The sequence below is a fragment of the Stegostoma tigrinum genome, chromosome 9, assembly GCF_030684315.1.
Source record: "Stegostoma tigrinum isolate sSteTig4 chromosome 9, sSteTig4.hap1, whole genome shotgun sequence".
Lineage (NCBI taxonomy): Eukaryota > Metazoa > Chordata > Chondrichthyes > Orectolobiformes > Stegostomatidae > Stegostoma > Stegostoma tigrinum.
The window spans coordinates 73531483-73549335 of record NC_081362.1 but is presented as its reverse complement, the minus strand read 5'-3'; positions in this window follow the sequence as shown (position 1 = coordinate 73549335).

The window sequence follows — 17853 nt, the reverse complement described above, 5'->3', positions numbered from 1 at the left end:
AATACCCCGGCAGTCGTCACCCTGCACAGTCCCAGTTGGCCCCCTGACCAGTTGGGGAAGGCGCCAGCTGGGCCCAGTTACCAGATAGGGCCCTTTTTTCTATTCTGGACGAGGGGTTTCATTCCGTGGTCTTTCCCCACCGCGCCTTGGCGTCGGCTGCCCCAAGCTTTAGCGCATCCCTCAGCACGTAGTCCTGGACCTTGGAGTGCGCCAGTCTGCAACATTCGGTCGGGGTCAGTTCTTTCAGCTGGCAGACCAGCAGTTGCGGGCAGACCAAAGAACGTCTTTCACTGCATTGATGGTCCTCCAGGCGCAGTTGATGTTGGTCTCAGTGTGTGTCCCAGGAAACAGCCCGTAGAGCACGGAGTCCCGCGTCACGGAGCTGCTCGGGACGAACCTCGACAAATACCACTGCATCCCCCTCCAGACCTCCTGCGCATAGGCACACTCCAGAAGGAGGTGATCGACAGTCTCGTTCCCACCACCTCGAGGGCAGCAGAGATCCGGGCATGCATAAGGGATCTCACTGGCAGAGCCCCTCTCACCGCCAGCCAAGCAATGTCATTGTGCTTGTTTGAAAGTTCTGGCGATGAGGCATTCTGCCAAAGACTTTGGCAGTCTGCGTGGGGAACCACACGACGGGATCCACCTACTCCTTTTCCCGAAGGGTCTCGAGGATACTACGTGCTGACCACTGCCTGACGGCCTTGTGGGTCAAAGGTGTTTCCTTTCAAAAATTTCTCCACGAAGGACAGGTGGTACGGGACGGTCCAACTACTCAGAGCGTTCCGCGGCAATGAGGCCAGGCCCATCCTTCGCAACACCGGGGACAGGTAGAACCTCAGTAAGTCGTGACACTTAGTGTTTGCATACTGAGGATCTACGCACAGCTTGATGCAGCCGCACACAAAGGTAGCCGTCAGGGCGAGGGTGGCGTTCGATACGTCCTTTCCCCCCGTTTTCCAGGTCTTTGTACATAGTGTCCCTGCGGATCCGGTCCATCCTCGACCCCCAAAATGAAGTGGAAGATGGCCTGGGTGACCGCAGTGGCGTAGGTCCAGGGAATAGGCCAGGCCTGCGCCACATACAACAGTACCGAAAGCCCCTCGCACCTGACAACCAGGCGCTTACCCGCGATGGAGGGAGACTGGAGCGTCCACCTGCCCAGCTTCTGCTTCAGTTTGGTGATACGCTCCTCCCAAGTCTTAGTGCATGCCCCAGCTCCACCGAACCAAACACCCAGCACCTTCAGGTAGTCTGTCCTGACGGTGAAGGGGATGAAGGAGCGGTCGCCCCAGTTCCCGAAGAACATGGCCACACTCTTACCCCTATTGACTTTGGCACCCGAGTCAGTTCAAACTGGCCGCAGATGTCCAACAGCCTACTCACCGACCGACGATCGGTGCAGAAGACGGCGACATCGTCCATGTCTTGACTTGCAGGCCTCCACTGCCTGGGATAGTCACGCCCTTCAGGCTCACATCCTTCCTGATGGATGTGGCAAAGGGCTCTATACAGCACACGAACAAGGCAGGAGAGAGCAGGCAGCCCTGCCTGACTCCAGATCTGACGGGAAAACTGTCCGATTCCCACCCGTTGACCGAGACTTTGCTAACGATGTTGGTGTAGAGCAGCCGGATCCAATTGCGGATGCCCTCCCCGAACCCCAATTTGGAGAGGACATCCCTCATGTAAGCATGAGAGACCCTGTCGAGGGCCTTCTCCTGGTCCAGGCTGACGAGGCAGGTGTCCACCCTCCTGTCCTGCACGTAGGCGATCGTATCCCTGATGAGCGCGAGGCTCTCAGCGATCTTCCCGCCCGGCACAGCACAGGTTTGGTCAGGGTGAATCACCGACTCCAGGACAGACCTGACCCGGTTGGCAATGACCTTGGCCAGGATTTTGTAGTCCACGTTCAATAGTGAAATGGGACGCCAATTCTTAATTTCTTCCCTCTCCCCCTTCCTGTTGTAAATGAGGGTGATGATGCCCTTCCTCATGGACTTGCACATTTCCCCTGCCTGAAGCGCACTATCATACACCTCCAGCAGGTTCTGGCCGACCAGGTCCCACAGAGCGGAATACAGCTCAACCGGTAAGCCGTCGCTCCCGGGAGTCTTATTCCTCTCAAAAGACTTGAGGGCTCTGGTCAGCTCATCCAGGGATATCGGCCGGTCCAGCCACTCCCTCGTGCCATCGTCTAAGACCTCCATGATCCACAACAGAAATGACTCGGAGGCCATGCTGTCCGTGGGCTTCGCGTCATACAGTCCGGCATAGAAGGATCTGCTGATCCTCAAAATGTTGGGCCGAGACGACGTCACCGAGCCATCGTCCTCCTTCAGCCGGCTAAACACAGAGCTCTCTTTGTGCACTTTCTGAAAGAAGAAACACGAGCACGTCTCGTCCTGCTCCACGGAGCGGACCCTGGACCAGAAGATTATCCTGGAGGCCTCCGCGGCAAAGAGCGAGGCTTGCTGGCCCCTCACTTCGTGGAGGTACTCCGTGACATCGACCCCCATCGACTGCAGAAGGAGCTGGTTCTGCATCCTTTTCTGGAGTCGCGATAGCTTTCCCCGCCTCTCTATTTCCGAACACCCTTGAGGACAAAGAACCTCTTGATGTTCTCCTTCACTGTCTCCCACCAGTCGCCCGGAGACTCAAAGAGGGGTTTCACGGTTCTCCAACTGGCGTACTCCCTCTTAAGCTCCTCGAAGTTCTCTGGGGTCAACAGAGTCGTGTTGAGCTTCCACGTACCCTTGCCGGCCTGCTGGTCGTCCTGTAAGTGACAGTCGACCAGCAGGAGGCAGTGGTCAGAGAAGAACACCGGCTCAACGCCGGTGGACCTGACCGAGAACGCCCGTGACACAAACAGGAAGTCTATCCTTGAGCGGATAGGCCTGTCTGGCCGCCACCGGGTGTACCTCCGCTGCACTCCGTCTGCAGGGGTGGTGAAGACGTTGAGCAGCTTGGCATCCTTCACCGTGCCCATCAGGAATCTGGACATGGCATCCAGTTGACTCCCCCCACTCGCTGTCCCCACGTCGGATCTTCCATCTGCATCGATAATGCAGTTGAAGTCTCCACCTAGGATGACCGGCCTGGACGTAGCCAGCAGGTGTGGAAGCCGCTGCAAAACGGCCAGCCGCTCACTCCATACCGCTGGGGCGTACACGTTGATCAGCCTCAGGGGAGCGTTCCTGTAGATGACGTCAGCCACTAGGAGGCGCCTCCCCCCCCACCACCTCCTGAACTTGAGAGATGGTGAAGTCACGCCCCCGCAGCAGAATAGCCAGGCCCGAGGAGCGACAGTTGTTAACCCCCGGCCAGATCAAAGGCCCACAGGTCCAGGCGCCGGACCATTTTCTGTACCTGCTGAGGTGCGGTATCCCGCACTCCTGCAGAAACAGGAGGTCTGCCTTGACGGTGGTCAGGTAGGCCAATGTGGATACACATCTTGCGGTGGACTTGACGCACACATTAATGCTTGCAACTCGTACCCCCATTGTGGGCAGTGACCGCAGTACCCTCCCCGAGTCCAAGGTCCAGCCCCTCCATCTGTCCCTTAATGCCCATTGCCCGGGCGAACTGCTGGACGCTGTCCGGGCTCAGGAAACCGTCCGTGCTGCCTTCCGGTGGCATCCCCCCCATCGGGGGTACAGAGGCAGGAGAGTCCGGCCCTGGGTCAGGCTGGGGACATGCTGTTTCCTGCTTCCTGCCTGAAGGCTCCGGGAGACCCTCCAAGGCCCCAGCGGTGCGTGGCTGGGTGTCGGGGGGAGCCTCAGGACACGTGGACGCGGGGTGCTGCTTTCCTCCTCCTTTGAGATCTTTAGCTTCTGCTTTGGGCAGGCCTCCTCTGCATCTCCCTCGCCAGAAGAGCTCTTATAGCCCTCCTGTAGCTGCCACTTCCCGCCTGATGGTTGCAGTGCTGGAGCCCTCTGGCGCACCTCCCTCCTCGCCTTCCGGATCATCGTCCACTTCCCTGGGTCACCTGTCGCCTCCTCCATCGACTCCGGTTTGTCGGGGGGGAGCAGAGCCTGCAGGGGTGCTTTGCTGGCCTCAGGTCCGTCCTGCGGGGCTGGGCCCTCCTGCACATTAGGGGGTTCCTTGCAGGGGCCTGGTGCCTTTCTTTCCTCGGGGGGGTGTTTGCCCCGCATTGCCCCTGCCGGCGACCTGGGCGTAGGTGGTCCCCCACCGTGGGCATGCCCTATAGAGGTGGCCCGCTTCCCCGCAAAGGTTGCAGCTTTTTTCTTTTTGGGCAATCCTTTGCAAGGTGTCCATCCTCCCTGCAGATGGTGGCTTTGCAGTCGGCCACCACGTGACCTGACCTACCACAGGCATGGCAGACTTTAGGTTGCCCTGCGTAGGTCAGGTAACCCTTGCTCCCGCCGATCGTGAAGCTGGACGCTGGGTGTACGATGTTCCCGTCTGCACCCGTCCTCAGCGTCACCCTGACCTGCCTCTTACTGGTCCAGATGCCAAAGGGGTCCATGATGTCAGTTAGGTCCCCTTCCACCTTCACGTACCTTCCAAGGAAGGTCAGGACATCAGCTGCTGGCACATGCGGGTTGTACATGTGTACAGTCACCATACGGCTCCTCTGCACTGGCATCACGAACAGCGGGACAGCGGTCAATACAGAGAGGGGGCCCTCACCTCCTTTCTCCTTGAAAACGTCCAGGAAGCGCTCGCAAAGCTTGGCACTCCTGAAGGTTACATCGTAGAAACCTCCTCCGGGGAAATCCTGCAGGCAGTAAATGTCCGCAGCAGCGAACCCACAACAGTCCAACAGAACCCTCTTCACGAAGAAGGTGCGGTCCACAGGTGCATCTTCATCCACCTTCCTCACGGAAACGCGGATGGTGTTCCGGACCCCCTGACCTGGGGCACGAGCACTTGCCGCAGCCATCGTTGCAGGTTGGCTGCTCCCCTGAACCAGCGTTAGGCCGAAGCTAGCATTAAGATCCACCAGTTGCAAGGGTGCACAGCCAACCCGACATCTTCCTTCCACCTCCAACACAGTTGCGCTCACAAAAGAGTGGGTTTTTATTTTGTTCCGGATGTAAGCTGGTTCACTGAGCTGGAAGGTTCATTTTCAGACAATCCGTCACCATTGTAGGTAACATCATCAGTGAGCCTCCAGTGAAGCACTGGTGTTATGTCCCACTTTCTATTTATCTGTTTAGGTTTCCTTGGGTTGGTGATGCCATTTCCTGCATTGGTGATGTCATTTCCTGTTCTTTTTCTCAGAGGATGGTAGATTGGCTCCAAACCAATGTGTTTGTTGATGGAGTTCCGGTTGGAATGCCATGCTTCTAGGAATTCTCGTGCGTGTCTCTGTTTGGCTTGTCCTAGGATGGATGTGTTGCCCCAATCAAAGTGGTGTCCTTCCTCCTCTGTATGTAAGGATACGAGTGATAGTGGGTCATGTCGTTTTGTGGCTAGTTGATGTTCATGTATCCTGGTGGCTAGCTTTCTGCCACTTTGTCCAATGTAGTGTTTGTCCCAGTTCTTGCAAGGAATTTTGTCGATGACGTTTGTTTTATTTGTTGTCTGTATAGGGTCTTTTAAGTTCATTAGCTGCTGTTTTAGTGTGTTGGTGGGTTTGTGGGCTACCCTGATGCCAAGAGGTCCGAGTAGTCTGGCAGTCATTTTGGAAATGTCTTTGATGTAGGGGAGAGTGGTTATGGTTTCTGAGCCCGTTTTGTCTGTTTGTTTGGGTTTATTGCTGAGGAATCGGCCGACTGTGTTCATAGGGTACCCATTCTTTTTGAATACGCTGTATAGGTGATTTTCCTCTGCTCTGCGTAGTTCCTCTGTGCTGCAGTGTGTGGTGGCTCGTTGGAATAATGTTCTAATGCAGCTTCGTTTGTGGGTGTTGGGATGGTTGCTCCTGTAGTTCAGTATTTGGTCCGTATGTGTTGTTTTCCTGTAGACGCTGGTTTGAAGTTCTCCATTGATTGTTCGCTCTACGGTGACATCTAGGAATGGCAGTTTGTTGTTGTTTTCCTCCTCTTTTGTGAATGTTATGCCAGTAAAGGGTATTATTGATGGTCTTGAAGGTTTCCTCTAATTTGTTTTGTTTAGTGATGAGTCATCCACATAGCGGACCCAAAGTTTGGGTTGGATGATTAGCAGAGCTGTTTGTTCGAGTCTCTGCATTACTGCCTCTGCTAAGAACCCTGATATCGGGGATCCCATGGGTTAGAAGAAACCTTCAAGACCATCAATAATACCCTTTACAGGCATAACATTCACAAAAGAGGAGGAAAACAACAGCAAACTGCCATTCCTAGATGTCACAGTAGAGCGAACAGCCAATGGGGAACTTCAAACCAGCGTCTACAGGAAAACAACACATACAGACCAAATACTGAACTACCGGAGCAACCATCCCAACACCCACAAACGAAGCTGCATGAGAACATTATTCCAACGAGCGGCCACACACTGCAGCACAGAGGAACTACGCAGAGCAGAAGAAAATCACCTATACAGCGTATTCAAAAAGAATGGGTACCCTATGAACACAGTCCGCCGATTCCTCAGCAACAAACCCAAACAAACAGACAAAACGGGCTCAGAAACCATAACCACTCTCCCCTACATCAAAGACATTTCCGAAATGACTGCCAGACTACTCGGACCCCTTGGCATCAGGGTAGCCCACAAACCCACCAACACACTAAAACAGCAGCTAATGAACTTCAAAGACCCTATACAGACAACAAGCAAAACAAACATTATCGACAAAATACCTTGCAAGAACTGTGACAAACACTACATTGGACAAAGTGGCAGAAAGCTAGCCACCAGGATACATGAACATCAACTAGCCACAAAACGACATGACCCACTATCACTCGTATCCTTACATACAGATGAGGAAGGACACCACTTTGTTTGGGACAGCACATCCATCCTAGGACAAGCCAAACAGAGACATGCACGAGAATTCCTAGAAGCATGGCACTCCATCAACAAACACATTGATTTGGAGCCAATCTACCATCCCCAGAGAAAAAGAACAGGAAATGACATCACCAATGCAGGAAATGACATCACCAACCCAAGGAAACCGAAACAGATAAATAGGAAGCAGGACATAACACCAGCTCTTCGTCGGAGGCTCACTGATGATGTTACCTAGAATGGTGACGAAACGTCTGAAAACGAACCTTCCAGCTCAGCGAGCAAACTCACATCCAGAACCTCAACCTGAGCTACAAATCGTCTCAAAACTCATTTGTCCAATTATATTTGCTTAAATTGATCTAAAACAGAAATAATACATGCGTAACAGTAGAGAAAAAGGAGAATTGTGGCTGGATTGCAGGTCATTCCTTAGGATCAGAAAATGGTTTTAGCACAGGAGGAAGCCATTCAGCCCTTTATGTCTGCATTGACTCTGTGAAGGAGCAATTCACCAGCGTCACTCCTCCACCTTCTCCCCAAAGCCCATTTTTTTTCACTAATAATCCAATTCCCTTTTGAACTTTTGATTCGATCTGTTTCCAATGCATTCCAGATCCTAACAATTCACAGTGTAATAAAAATTTTCCACATCTCACATAATTTCTTTTGCCAGTCTTAAATCTGCACCCTTGCAGCCTCAATCCTTCCATGAATGGAAACAGTTTCTCCCTATCTACTTTGTCCAGGTTCCTCATAATTTGGAATGCCTGTAGAAAATCGCCTCTTATCCTTCTCTACTTCAAGAAAAACAGTCCTAATTTTGCTAATGTTTCTTCGTAGCTGAAATTCCTGATTGCTGGAATCATTCTGATTAATCTTTTCTGCACTTTCTTTATTGCCTTTTCATCCTTCCTAAAATACAATGGCCAAAATAGCATGCAGTCCTCCTGTTGACGCTGAACCAATCTTTAACACAAATTTAATATATTTTCTTTGCTTTTAAATTCTGTGCCCCTGTTGATAAAGCCCTAAATGTTTAAATTCTCAACCTGTTCTGCCACATTCAATGTACATATACATTCAGCCCCCTCTGCTCCTGCGACCCTTTAGAATTATACACTTTAGTATATGTTGGTTCATTCCATTTTTATTTTCCAACCAAAATAAACACTTCATACTTGTTTGCCCACTAGTCTGCCCATTCCACTAACCTAATTTTGTTCTTTTGAAGTTCTACAGTCTCATTTTCACAGTTCACATTGCTTCCAAGTCTCCTATCATGTGCAAATTTTGAAACTGTGCTCTGCGCATCAAATTCGAGGTTCTCAGTGTATATCAGAAAGAGCAGGAGTCCTAAGACTGACACTTGAGGAATTCCTAAATAAACCTTTGTCAAGTCTGAAAAGCAATGATTAACCATTACTGATGTGATAACCATTACTGTTTACTTCCTAACACTCAGCCAGTTTTACATCTGTTTCACCAGTCTCTTTTGTTCCATAAGCTCTAACCTTGCCCATAGATGGGTTGTGCAGCACTTTATCAAATGCGTTTTAGAAGTCTATGTACATGCATAATAGGAATTACCCTCATCAGATCTCTCTATAACCTCAGCAAGCATGTTAATGGAACAGTATTTGCTGTTAACACAGCCATGTTGGCCTTTTTGGAATTAACCCACATGACTATAAACTTTGTCCCAAATAATAATTTCTCAAATCTTGCCAATAACAGATTCAACTGACTGTTAGGTAACTGCTGGGCAGGGGTGTGACATTTGTAATCCTTGAATCTTCTGTCATATTTCTGAGTCTAAGGAAGATGGGAAAATTGTGGACAATGCCACCACAGTTTCCACTCTCACCTCCTTCAGTATCGTTGAATGCATCTAATTTGGTCAGTATCATGTCACCAGTCACCCTTTATTTATACATTGAGAGTCCTTGACATCAATCTGGCTTTCTCAGAGCAAGCTGTCAGAGTGAACAGAACCTCTAACAGTCCTGTTCTTATCTTTCACCCAGGGCTCTCAGGTCAACAGCCCCAATCAGGGAACTGATATTCTGTGAGGTCCACCTGGCTGACCTCATTACAATCATTACAGTAGTATCTCGTGTATTACGCTCCTATAATAATTCTTCATTTTCTGTAATTGTTGCTGTTGGTAGCAAGATTACTGATTCTATCTAATTAACTTGTGATAACTCCTCTTGGTCTTATTTTATCTCAACTGTTCTCCAAGCATCTATCCTTCACCCCATCACCCATTTTTCATCAATATACTTGCCCCTTACTATAACAGTGAAAAGCACACTGTAAGTTTTGACAGGCATGCTGATGACCCCAATTCTAACCACCGACATCCCTCTTGAAACATTTACTTTTGCCAAATGATCAGATTGCTTATCTGACATCCAGTCCTGGGCAGAAACTTCATCCAGTTATATTAGAAGGACTGAAATGGTTGTTTTTGCTCCCTACTCCAAACTCTGTTCCCTAGCTACTGACTCTAACTTTCCCTCTATAACAGTTGGAGACAAACAGCCTGTTCATAGCACCTTGAGCATTCCTGATATTATCCTCACAACTTCACTTACCAAGGCTGTAAACTCTGAAATTCTCTCCCCTCACTTCTCCAACTTGGTTTCTGCCTTTAAGACATTCTTTAAAATCTACTTCTTTGGCCAAACACTGCCCTAATATCTCCATATGCGACTTGGTGTCATATTTCATTTTATAATGTTCCTTGGAGCACCATTACACAGTTTAGTATATTCAAGGTACAGTATAAAAATATGTTTTTCTTGTTAAAGACTCTGTTGGCTATTTGTTTGTTCCAATTTAGCTAATTGTATCCTTCATAAAGCAACCTAACTCTATGGTCTCGGTTTGACTATGAAAAACTGCTCTCCCTTCCCTTTGCAACAAGGACAGTAGCAATCTGTATTAGAAGTCTTTGTACTATCATAAAAATATTTCAGTGCATTTCACAAAGTGTAATCAAACTGAAAATTAGGCTCCTGATAACAAAAGGAGGCATTAAAGCAGACAAATAAAAGTTTGGTCAAAGAGATTGATTTCAAGGAGCACTTTTATGAGGAAAGGAAAATAAAGAGGTGAAAAGATATAGGATGGGAATTCAAGGGCTTACAACCATAACAGCTGAAGGCCTTTAATAGAGGTGTTAAAATCAGGGAGAAACAAGAGATCAGAACTGGCAGTGCTTATGTCTCAGAGGGTTGTAGGGCTGTAGGAGATCACAGAATTAGGGACAAGTGAGGTCATGAGGGGATTTGAAAACGAGGATAGGAATTGGAAAATCAAGGTATTATTTAACCAGGATCTAATTTAGGCCAGCCAACATGAATGTTGGGCAGACAGAACTTGATGAGAGCAAGAACATGGGCAGTCAAGTTTTGGAAGTCCTCAAGTTTATGGAAGGTAGGACACGAGAGGCTGATGTAAAGAATATTGGAATGGTCAAGGCCAAAGGTGCAAAGACAGTACTGAGGGTTTCAGCAGCAGATGTTTTAAAGCAGGGGTGGAGTCGGTTCATGTTATTAAGTTAAAAGTAATCAGTACTAGTGATGGCTTGGAAAAGTATTTGGAAGCTCTTCTTGGGGTCAAACTCGGTTCAGCCTCCGTCACCAAATTCTAAACACAGGTTCTGCTCCAGTCCAGTAGCTAATCTCTCTCACTTACTCCCAGTGCTAGCCCTTGCTGCCAGATTGAATCTCGATCACCCTCCCAACCCTAACATGAGTTTTCAGCTTGAAAATAAACCTGAAAATCCTCAGTTGCCACGTGACAGATATGTGGAGCAGGCATCATTAAGCTGTTTAGTTTACTGTAACAGGGTAGGCCATCTGTGATTGAATGACTGAGGTGAGAGAATAGTATTGTAGGGAAATGTCAAAAATACCAAAGAGATGTACCAGCTGAAGCTGTGACCTGTGGGATGTTGCCTTGTGACTTGCCTGTAGTGCTTTCCTGGTGTTTTTTTCAATAAAAACATAATAGCCACATAAGGACCATTGAAAGGATGACTCATGAACATTTTCTTTGTGTTTCCTTGTAAACCCGTCAGGCATTAATACTTCATTCTAATCCAAACTGAACAGCTGGGGTTTGCCTGTGTACTGTTTCCTGTTACGTTTATATGGTTCTTTTCCAACATATGGCTGTTGGCTCTTGATTACAGTTCCAAAATAAATTTGTTGGACCTAAGATCCAGTTGCCTCAAAAACAACAGTTAAATGGATCTGATCCTGGGCTGTTGCCAAAAAAGAAATTGAGACTTCATTTCTGGGAAAAACAATCATTCAATAATTAAATATTTCAGGAATTTTGTTTTCTGTGGTGCAGTCATTATCTGCTCCACATTATCTGCCAATTTGCTGATTTCAGCTCTTTCTAGTGGAAAGGAGTTGGAAACTATCATAGTTTTCTAAATTTCACTGCAACTCTCTTCAAGTCATCTACTCCTGCCAAGCTTTGGTTCAAATGCATCTGCTATTCCCGAATACTTATCAAAGTGGCAAATTGCAATGTGTTATACTAGATAGCAGGTAATTATCAGCACACCATTTTAACATGTGGGCTATTATAAGTGAGGTCAAAACTGTCCTCATCCAAAACCCACAGCTTTTGAGCAAGAATGACCTGTTACTGATCAGGAATATTTTGATTTTCTTCCCCCAAAACCCGATAGCACTGCTATCAATCATAATGTTCTTATTGTGATTCAGGTCAGGCCAACAGGTTTAGCATCAACCTGGGATTAAATGGAGGACCTTTTTGATCTGTACAGCTCCGTATCCTTCAAGTGGTGTATCTGTAGAACCTGGCTACATTTCTGCTATGGACTCAAGCTCCAGTTTCGAAGCTTGAGAGCTGCCAGCATGGTGGAAACTGTAAAAAATACTGAAGAGTTCAGAAGAAGTTGGCCTTTTGGGTACATGCCCCTCAGAGAGTGCTGCTACTCAGTTAACGTGCAATTAACTTCCAGGATTGTGACGGGATGGCTGCCGACAGATCAGACATCTTCCCCCATTGTGTTCATGCTCATGAAGGTCTGAGTTACAGCCATAGTGTTCACAGTTGTAGGAAACAAGTGGCCTCAATGCTAGTCGCATTCCCAGCATTAAGAGCTTTCCAAATACCCTTTGAAATTTTACTTACAATATGAAAAATTGAAACCTACAAACTAATACTTGAATATAAATTATGACTTTGTTATGCTGTAGAATGACTGACAACAGTATACAGTATAAAGTGACATGGACAGTTAAAAAGGAACTGAGCCACTACTCTATATGTCACTAATCATTTTCCACTTGGGGCCAATTGCCTGTCAATATCCAGCTGAGTGGTTCAGCATTGTCAAACCTGGGATTTATATGGCTTATGTGGTGTACTGCTACAAAAAGTGTCATATTTATATTTGTAAAGATACCACAGTAAATAGTGCAAAAAATATACAAACCTAAGAAAATCATAGCTTGTTTAACGACAATCTTACAATTGTGCATATGATATAAAGCAGCTGGCATCAACTTATCGGCTTGGCAAGAGTGAGCAAGAATCTTGTCCAGTTCAGCAATCATAAAGAGCACACTGGGGCCATGCTGCTTTTGTTCTTAAAAAACTGAAATAATGTAACTTGCACTGTTTGCATAAATAGATATCCTAAAACAATGCCTAGGATTAAGAAAATCAAAACATCTTTTCTATGTCAATAACTTGCAATGATATATTGTCCTCCATTAGCAAGACATTTCACAGAAGCATAATCTGAAACAAATGAATCCAGGGCAAAAAGGAAACATTAGAGGCATGGCCAAAAACTTAGTCATCAAGGAGGCTCTAAAAGGAGGGAGAGTTGGAAAAGTGAGGCCTTAGGAACCAATGCTGGGGCAGAAGCTGGAACAGGAATGTCACTGTGATAAGGTTTTAACAACTGGAAAACCATGCATTAATTTAAACATGAGGATGAAACTTTTAAATTGCAAGTGCTAAGGGAACTAAGAGTCAATTTAGGACAGCCAAGGCAGGGGTGGTGGTGCACCAAGTAGGGTATACAAGCAGCAGTTTGGATGCACAGTATGGAATATGGGTGATGCTGGGCAATCACAAGTGCTGGACTAACCCAATGTGGAGGTGACAAAAGTATGAGGTCAATGTTCATGGCAGTATATGGGTTGAGGTACAGATGAGTTATGTAGAAAGGTGGAAGTAGACATTCTGTGTGATGGAGATCATTGTAGGGTGTAAACTTGCATAAAGATCATAAGGACACCCAGGTTGAGAGATGTCTGGTTTAGCATGCAACATTGGCCAGAGAGAGGATAGAATCAAGGAAAGGTTAAAGAGCTTTCGTTAGAGCTAGTTAAATTTATGAAGGGATGATCAAGAAAGTTGTAAAAGAAGCTTCACGTCTGAAGAAAAGAATTGTCTACAAAACTCAGCAAATATGGGATTGCAGGAATAGAAACTGGGTGGTCATCAGTTTAGAACAAATGATGTCAAGAAGCAGGAAGTGGATCTCAGAGGAGATGGTTAGAGAAGGCATTTAGGGAAATAAGAGCAAGTATGGAGAAAGATAATCTAGGAGCATTTTAAATGGAACAGGAGAAGCAGCAAAATTTGATTTTAATATGTTTTATCATTCATTAATGGAATGTAAGTGTCTCAGTATAGACCACCATTTATTTATTGCTTAGACTAATTACACTGTACCTTAGAAACAGGCCCTTTGGCCCAACTGACACTCGGAGTATCCCACCCAGACCCATTCCCCACAATAACCCACACAATCTACATATCCCTGAACACTACGGGAAATTTAGCATCGCCAGTCCACCTACCCTGCACATCTTTGGACTGTGGGAGGAAACCAGAGCACCCAGAGGAAACACATGCAGATAGAGAGAATGTACAAACACCACAGAAACAATCACCCGAGGGTGCAAGCAAACCTGGGTCCCTAGTACTGTGAGGCAGCAGTGCTAATCACTGAGCCACTGTGCCAATAAGCTGTCAGTGAGCTCTCCTCTTCAACCTCTGCAGTCCATCCAGGTCTGGAGCCACCCACAGTATGGGAAGAAAGGGAATTCCAGGGTTTTGACCCAGCAACAGCATAGAATCATTTTATTGTTCAAAGTCGGGATGGTGTGTGGTGGGGAGGTTTCAGATTGTGATGTTACTATGCATTAGTTGCTTTGTACTTCAAGGTTGTGAGATTCATAGGTTTGAAAGGCACTGATGAAGGGGCCTTGTTAAGTCGTTATTGTGCATCTTTGTGGATTGTACAAGTTGCTACCCCTGTTTTTCAGCAGTGAAGGGAGTAAATGTTGAAGATGTTGATAGTATAAGGTAGCGGTGGAGGTTAGATAGACTTTAGGTTTCAGGTAAAAGTTTGGCACAACATTGTGGGTCAAAGGGCCTGTACTGTTCAATGTTCAATGTTAGTGGAAGAAGTGATGCACTTGTAATGTCACTGGATGAGTAATCCTGAGCACCAGACTAATGTTTTTGGGATATGAATTTGAGCCGCACCATCACTGATGATAAATCTGAATTCTATAAATTCTGGAATTAAAAGCTAGCCTAATGGTGACCATGTAAGAATTATCCCAAAAATCTAACACACTAATGTCATTCAGGGAAGGAAATCTGCCATCCTTACTTAGGGTGGCTTAAATGTGACTTTGTACTCACAGCAATGTGGTTGACTCTAAATTGCCTTCTGAAATGGCTTAGCAAGCCTCTCAGTTGAATCAAACTACAATGAAGTCGATTGACTAAGAACTAATGATGATCAGTCTTCATGAAACACTGTTGTCCATATGGTATAGCATCTAGTGACAGTGAAGGAATGAAAATATATTTCTAAGTCAGGAAAATGTGAAACCTGGGTAGATACTGTCAAAGAAGCCTTGGGTGAGTCGATGTAGTGTATTTTCTAGATGGTACTCAGTGCTGCCACTGTGTGAGACCATAAGACATAGGAGCAGAAATTAGGCCATTTGGCCCAGCAGGTCTGCTCTGCCATTCAATCACGGTTGATAAGTTCCTCAAACCCATTCTCCAGCTTTCTCCCCATAATCCTTGATTCCCTTGATAATCAAGAACCTATCTATCTCAGTCTTAAATGTACTCAAAGACCTGGCTTCCACAGCCTTCTGCGGCAGTAAATTCCATAGATTCACCACTCTCAGGCTGAAGAAGTTTTTCCTTATTTCCGTTCTAAAAAGGTCTTCCCTTTAGTCTAAGGCTATGCCCTTGGGTCCTGGTCTCTCCTACCAATGGAAGCATCTTCCCAACATCCACATTGTCCAGGCCATTCAGTGTTCTGGAAGTTTCAATTAGATCTCCCCTCATCCTTCTAAACTCCAATGAGTATAGTCCCAGAGTCCTCAAATGTTCCTCATTTGTTAAGCTTTCCATTCCTGGGACCATTCTCACGAGCCTCCTCTGAACCCACTCCAGGGCCAGTACATCCTGAGATACAGGGCCCAAAACTGCACACAATACTCCAAACGTGGCCTGAACAGAGCCTTATAAAGCTTCAATAGTGCATCCCTGCTTTTACATTCAAGTCCTCTCAAAAAAAATACCAACATTGCATTTGTCTTTGTGGCTACTGACTCAACCTGCAAGTTTACCTTGAGAGAATCCTGGACTAGAACTCCCAAGTCTCTTTGCACTTCAAACTTATGAATTTTCTCCCCATTTAGAAAATAGTCCATGCTTTTATTCTTCTTTCCAAATTGCATGATCTCACACTTTACCACACTGTACTCCATCTGCCACTTCTTTGCCGACTCTCCTAATCTGTCCAAATCCTTCTGCAGCCTCGCCACTCCTCAATACTACCTGTCCCTCCACCTATCTTTGTATCATCTGCAAACTTAAGCAGAATGCCCACAGTTCCTTCATCTAGATTATTAATCTACAAAGTGAAAAGTTGTGGCTCCAACATTGACCCTTGTGGAACACCACTTGCCCCCGGCTGCCATCCTGAGAAAAACCCCTTTATCCCCACTCTCTGCTTTCTGCCAGACAGCCAAGCTTCTATCCATGCTAGCACATTGCCTCTAACACCATGGGCCCTTATCTTACTCAGGAGCTTTCTGTGTGGCACCTTGTCAAAGGCCTTTTTGAAGTCCAGGTAGATAACATCTATTGGCTGTCCTTGGTCTACCCTGCTTGTTACTTCCTTAAAGAATTCTAGCAGATTCATAAGGCATGACCGCCCCTTGATGAAACCTTGCTGACTTTGCCCTACTTTACCGTACATTTCCAAATATTCAGAAATCTCATCCTTTACAATGAACTTCAAAATCTTACACACGACCGAGGTTAGGTTAATCAGCCTGTAATTTTCCATCTTTTGCCTTACTCCCTTTTTAAACAGGGGTGTCACATTAGCGATTTTCCAGTCCTTTGGAACCTCCCTGAGTCTAGCGATTCCTGAAAGACCACCACTAATGCTTCCACTGTCTCTGTGGCTGTCTCCCTAAGAACTCTTTGGTGTAGTCCATCTGGTCCAGGTAATTTATCCACCTTCAGGCCAGTTTTACTAGCACCTTTTCCTCGGTGATGGCCACCATACTCAGCTCTGTCCCCTGACTTTCTCTAGTTTTTGGGAGATTACTCATGTCTTCCACCATGAAAACTGACAATATAATTATTCATTTCCTCAGCTTTTTCCTTGTTCCCCATCACTGTCCCTCCACTGTCATTTTCCAGTGGTCCAATGTCCACTTTTGCCCCTAATATATCAAAAGAAACATTTACAGTCTTCATTTATATTACTGGCTAGCTTAGCCTCATATTTAATTTTCTCCCTCCTTTTTTTCTTTTTTGTTGCCTTCTGTTGAGGGTCTTTCTGAAGAAGGGCCTAGGCCCGAAGTGTCAGCTTTCCTGCTCCTTTGATGCTGCTTGGCCTGCTGTGTTCATCCAGTTCTACACCTTGTTATCTCAAATTCTCCAGCATCTGCAGTTCCTACTCTCCCTGTGGAATACCGCTGGTCATAGACCTCCAGTCTGAGAAACAACCCTCTACCACTACACTCTGTCTCCTACTGTTAAGCCAAATTGACAATTCAGGTCCTGGCGATTTATCCACCATTATGTTTTCGAAGACCTTGAGCACTTCCCCTTTGTAATGTGAATTGTTTCCAAAACATTAACATTTAATTCCCTGCGTTGTCTAGCCTTCATTTCTTTCACCACAGTCAAACCCAATGCAAAATATTGATTTAATCTCTCCCAGCCCTTGGAGGTTCAACACAGACAACCTTGCTTATATTTAAGGGGCCCTCTCTCGTTGCTCTTTTGCTCAAAGTACTTGTAGAATCTCTTTGGGTTATCCTTACCTTATCTGCCATGGCTCTCATATTCCCTCTTTGCCCTCCAAATTTTAATCTTAATCTTAAGAATACCCCTGCACCCTTTATACTCAGAGATTCATTTGGTCCCAGGTATCTATATCTAAAATATGACTCTTATTCTTGACCATAACCTCAATATCTTTATTCATCCATTGTTCCCAACTCTTACCAATGTTACCCATCACTTTAACAGGAAGCTAATGCCTCTGAACTCTTATTTAACACACTTTTGAAATCTTCTCATTTGTCAGTTGTCTCTTTACCTGTGAACAGTCTATTCCAATCAACTTTTGAAAGTTCCTGTCTCATACAAGCTTTTAAAAAAAAACTTACCTTACTCCACTTTAGAAATTTAACTTTTATGGAAGTTTGAAACCATTCTGAAACCTTAAACTTTCAAAAGTGTGGTGTATACAATTGGACATAATACTTGGTTAAGGCTGAACCAGTGCTTTACAAAGCTATAATCACAGAGTGCAAAAGCAAGAAAGTTATTAATAAAGCCCAGCATCTTGCATGGAAAAGCAAAATATTGCAGATA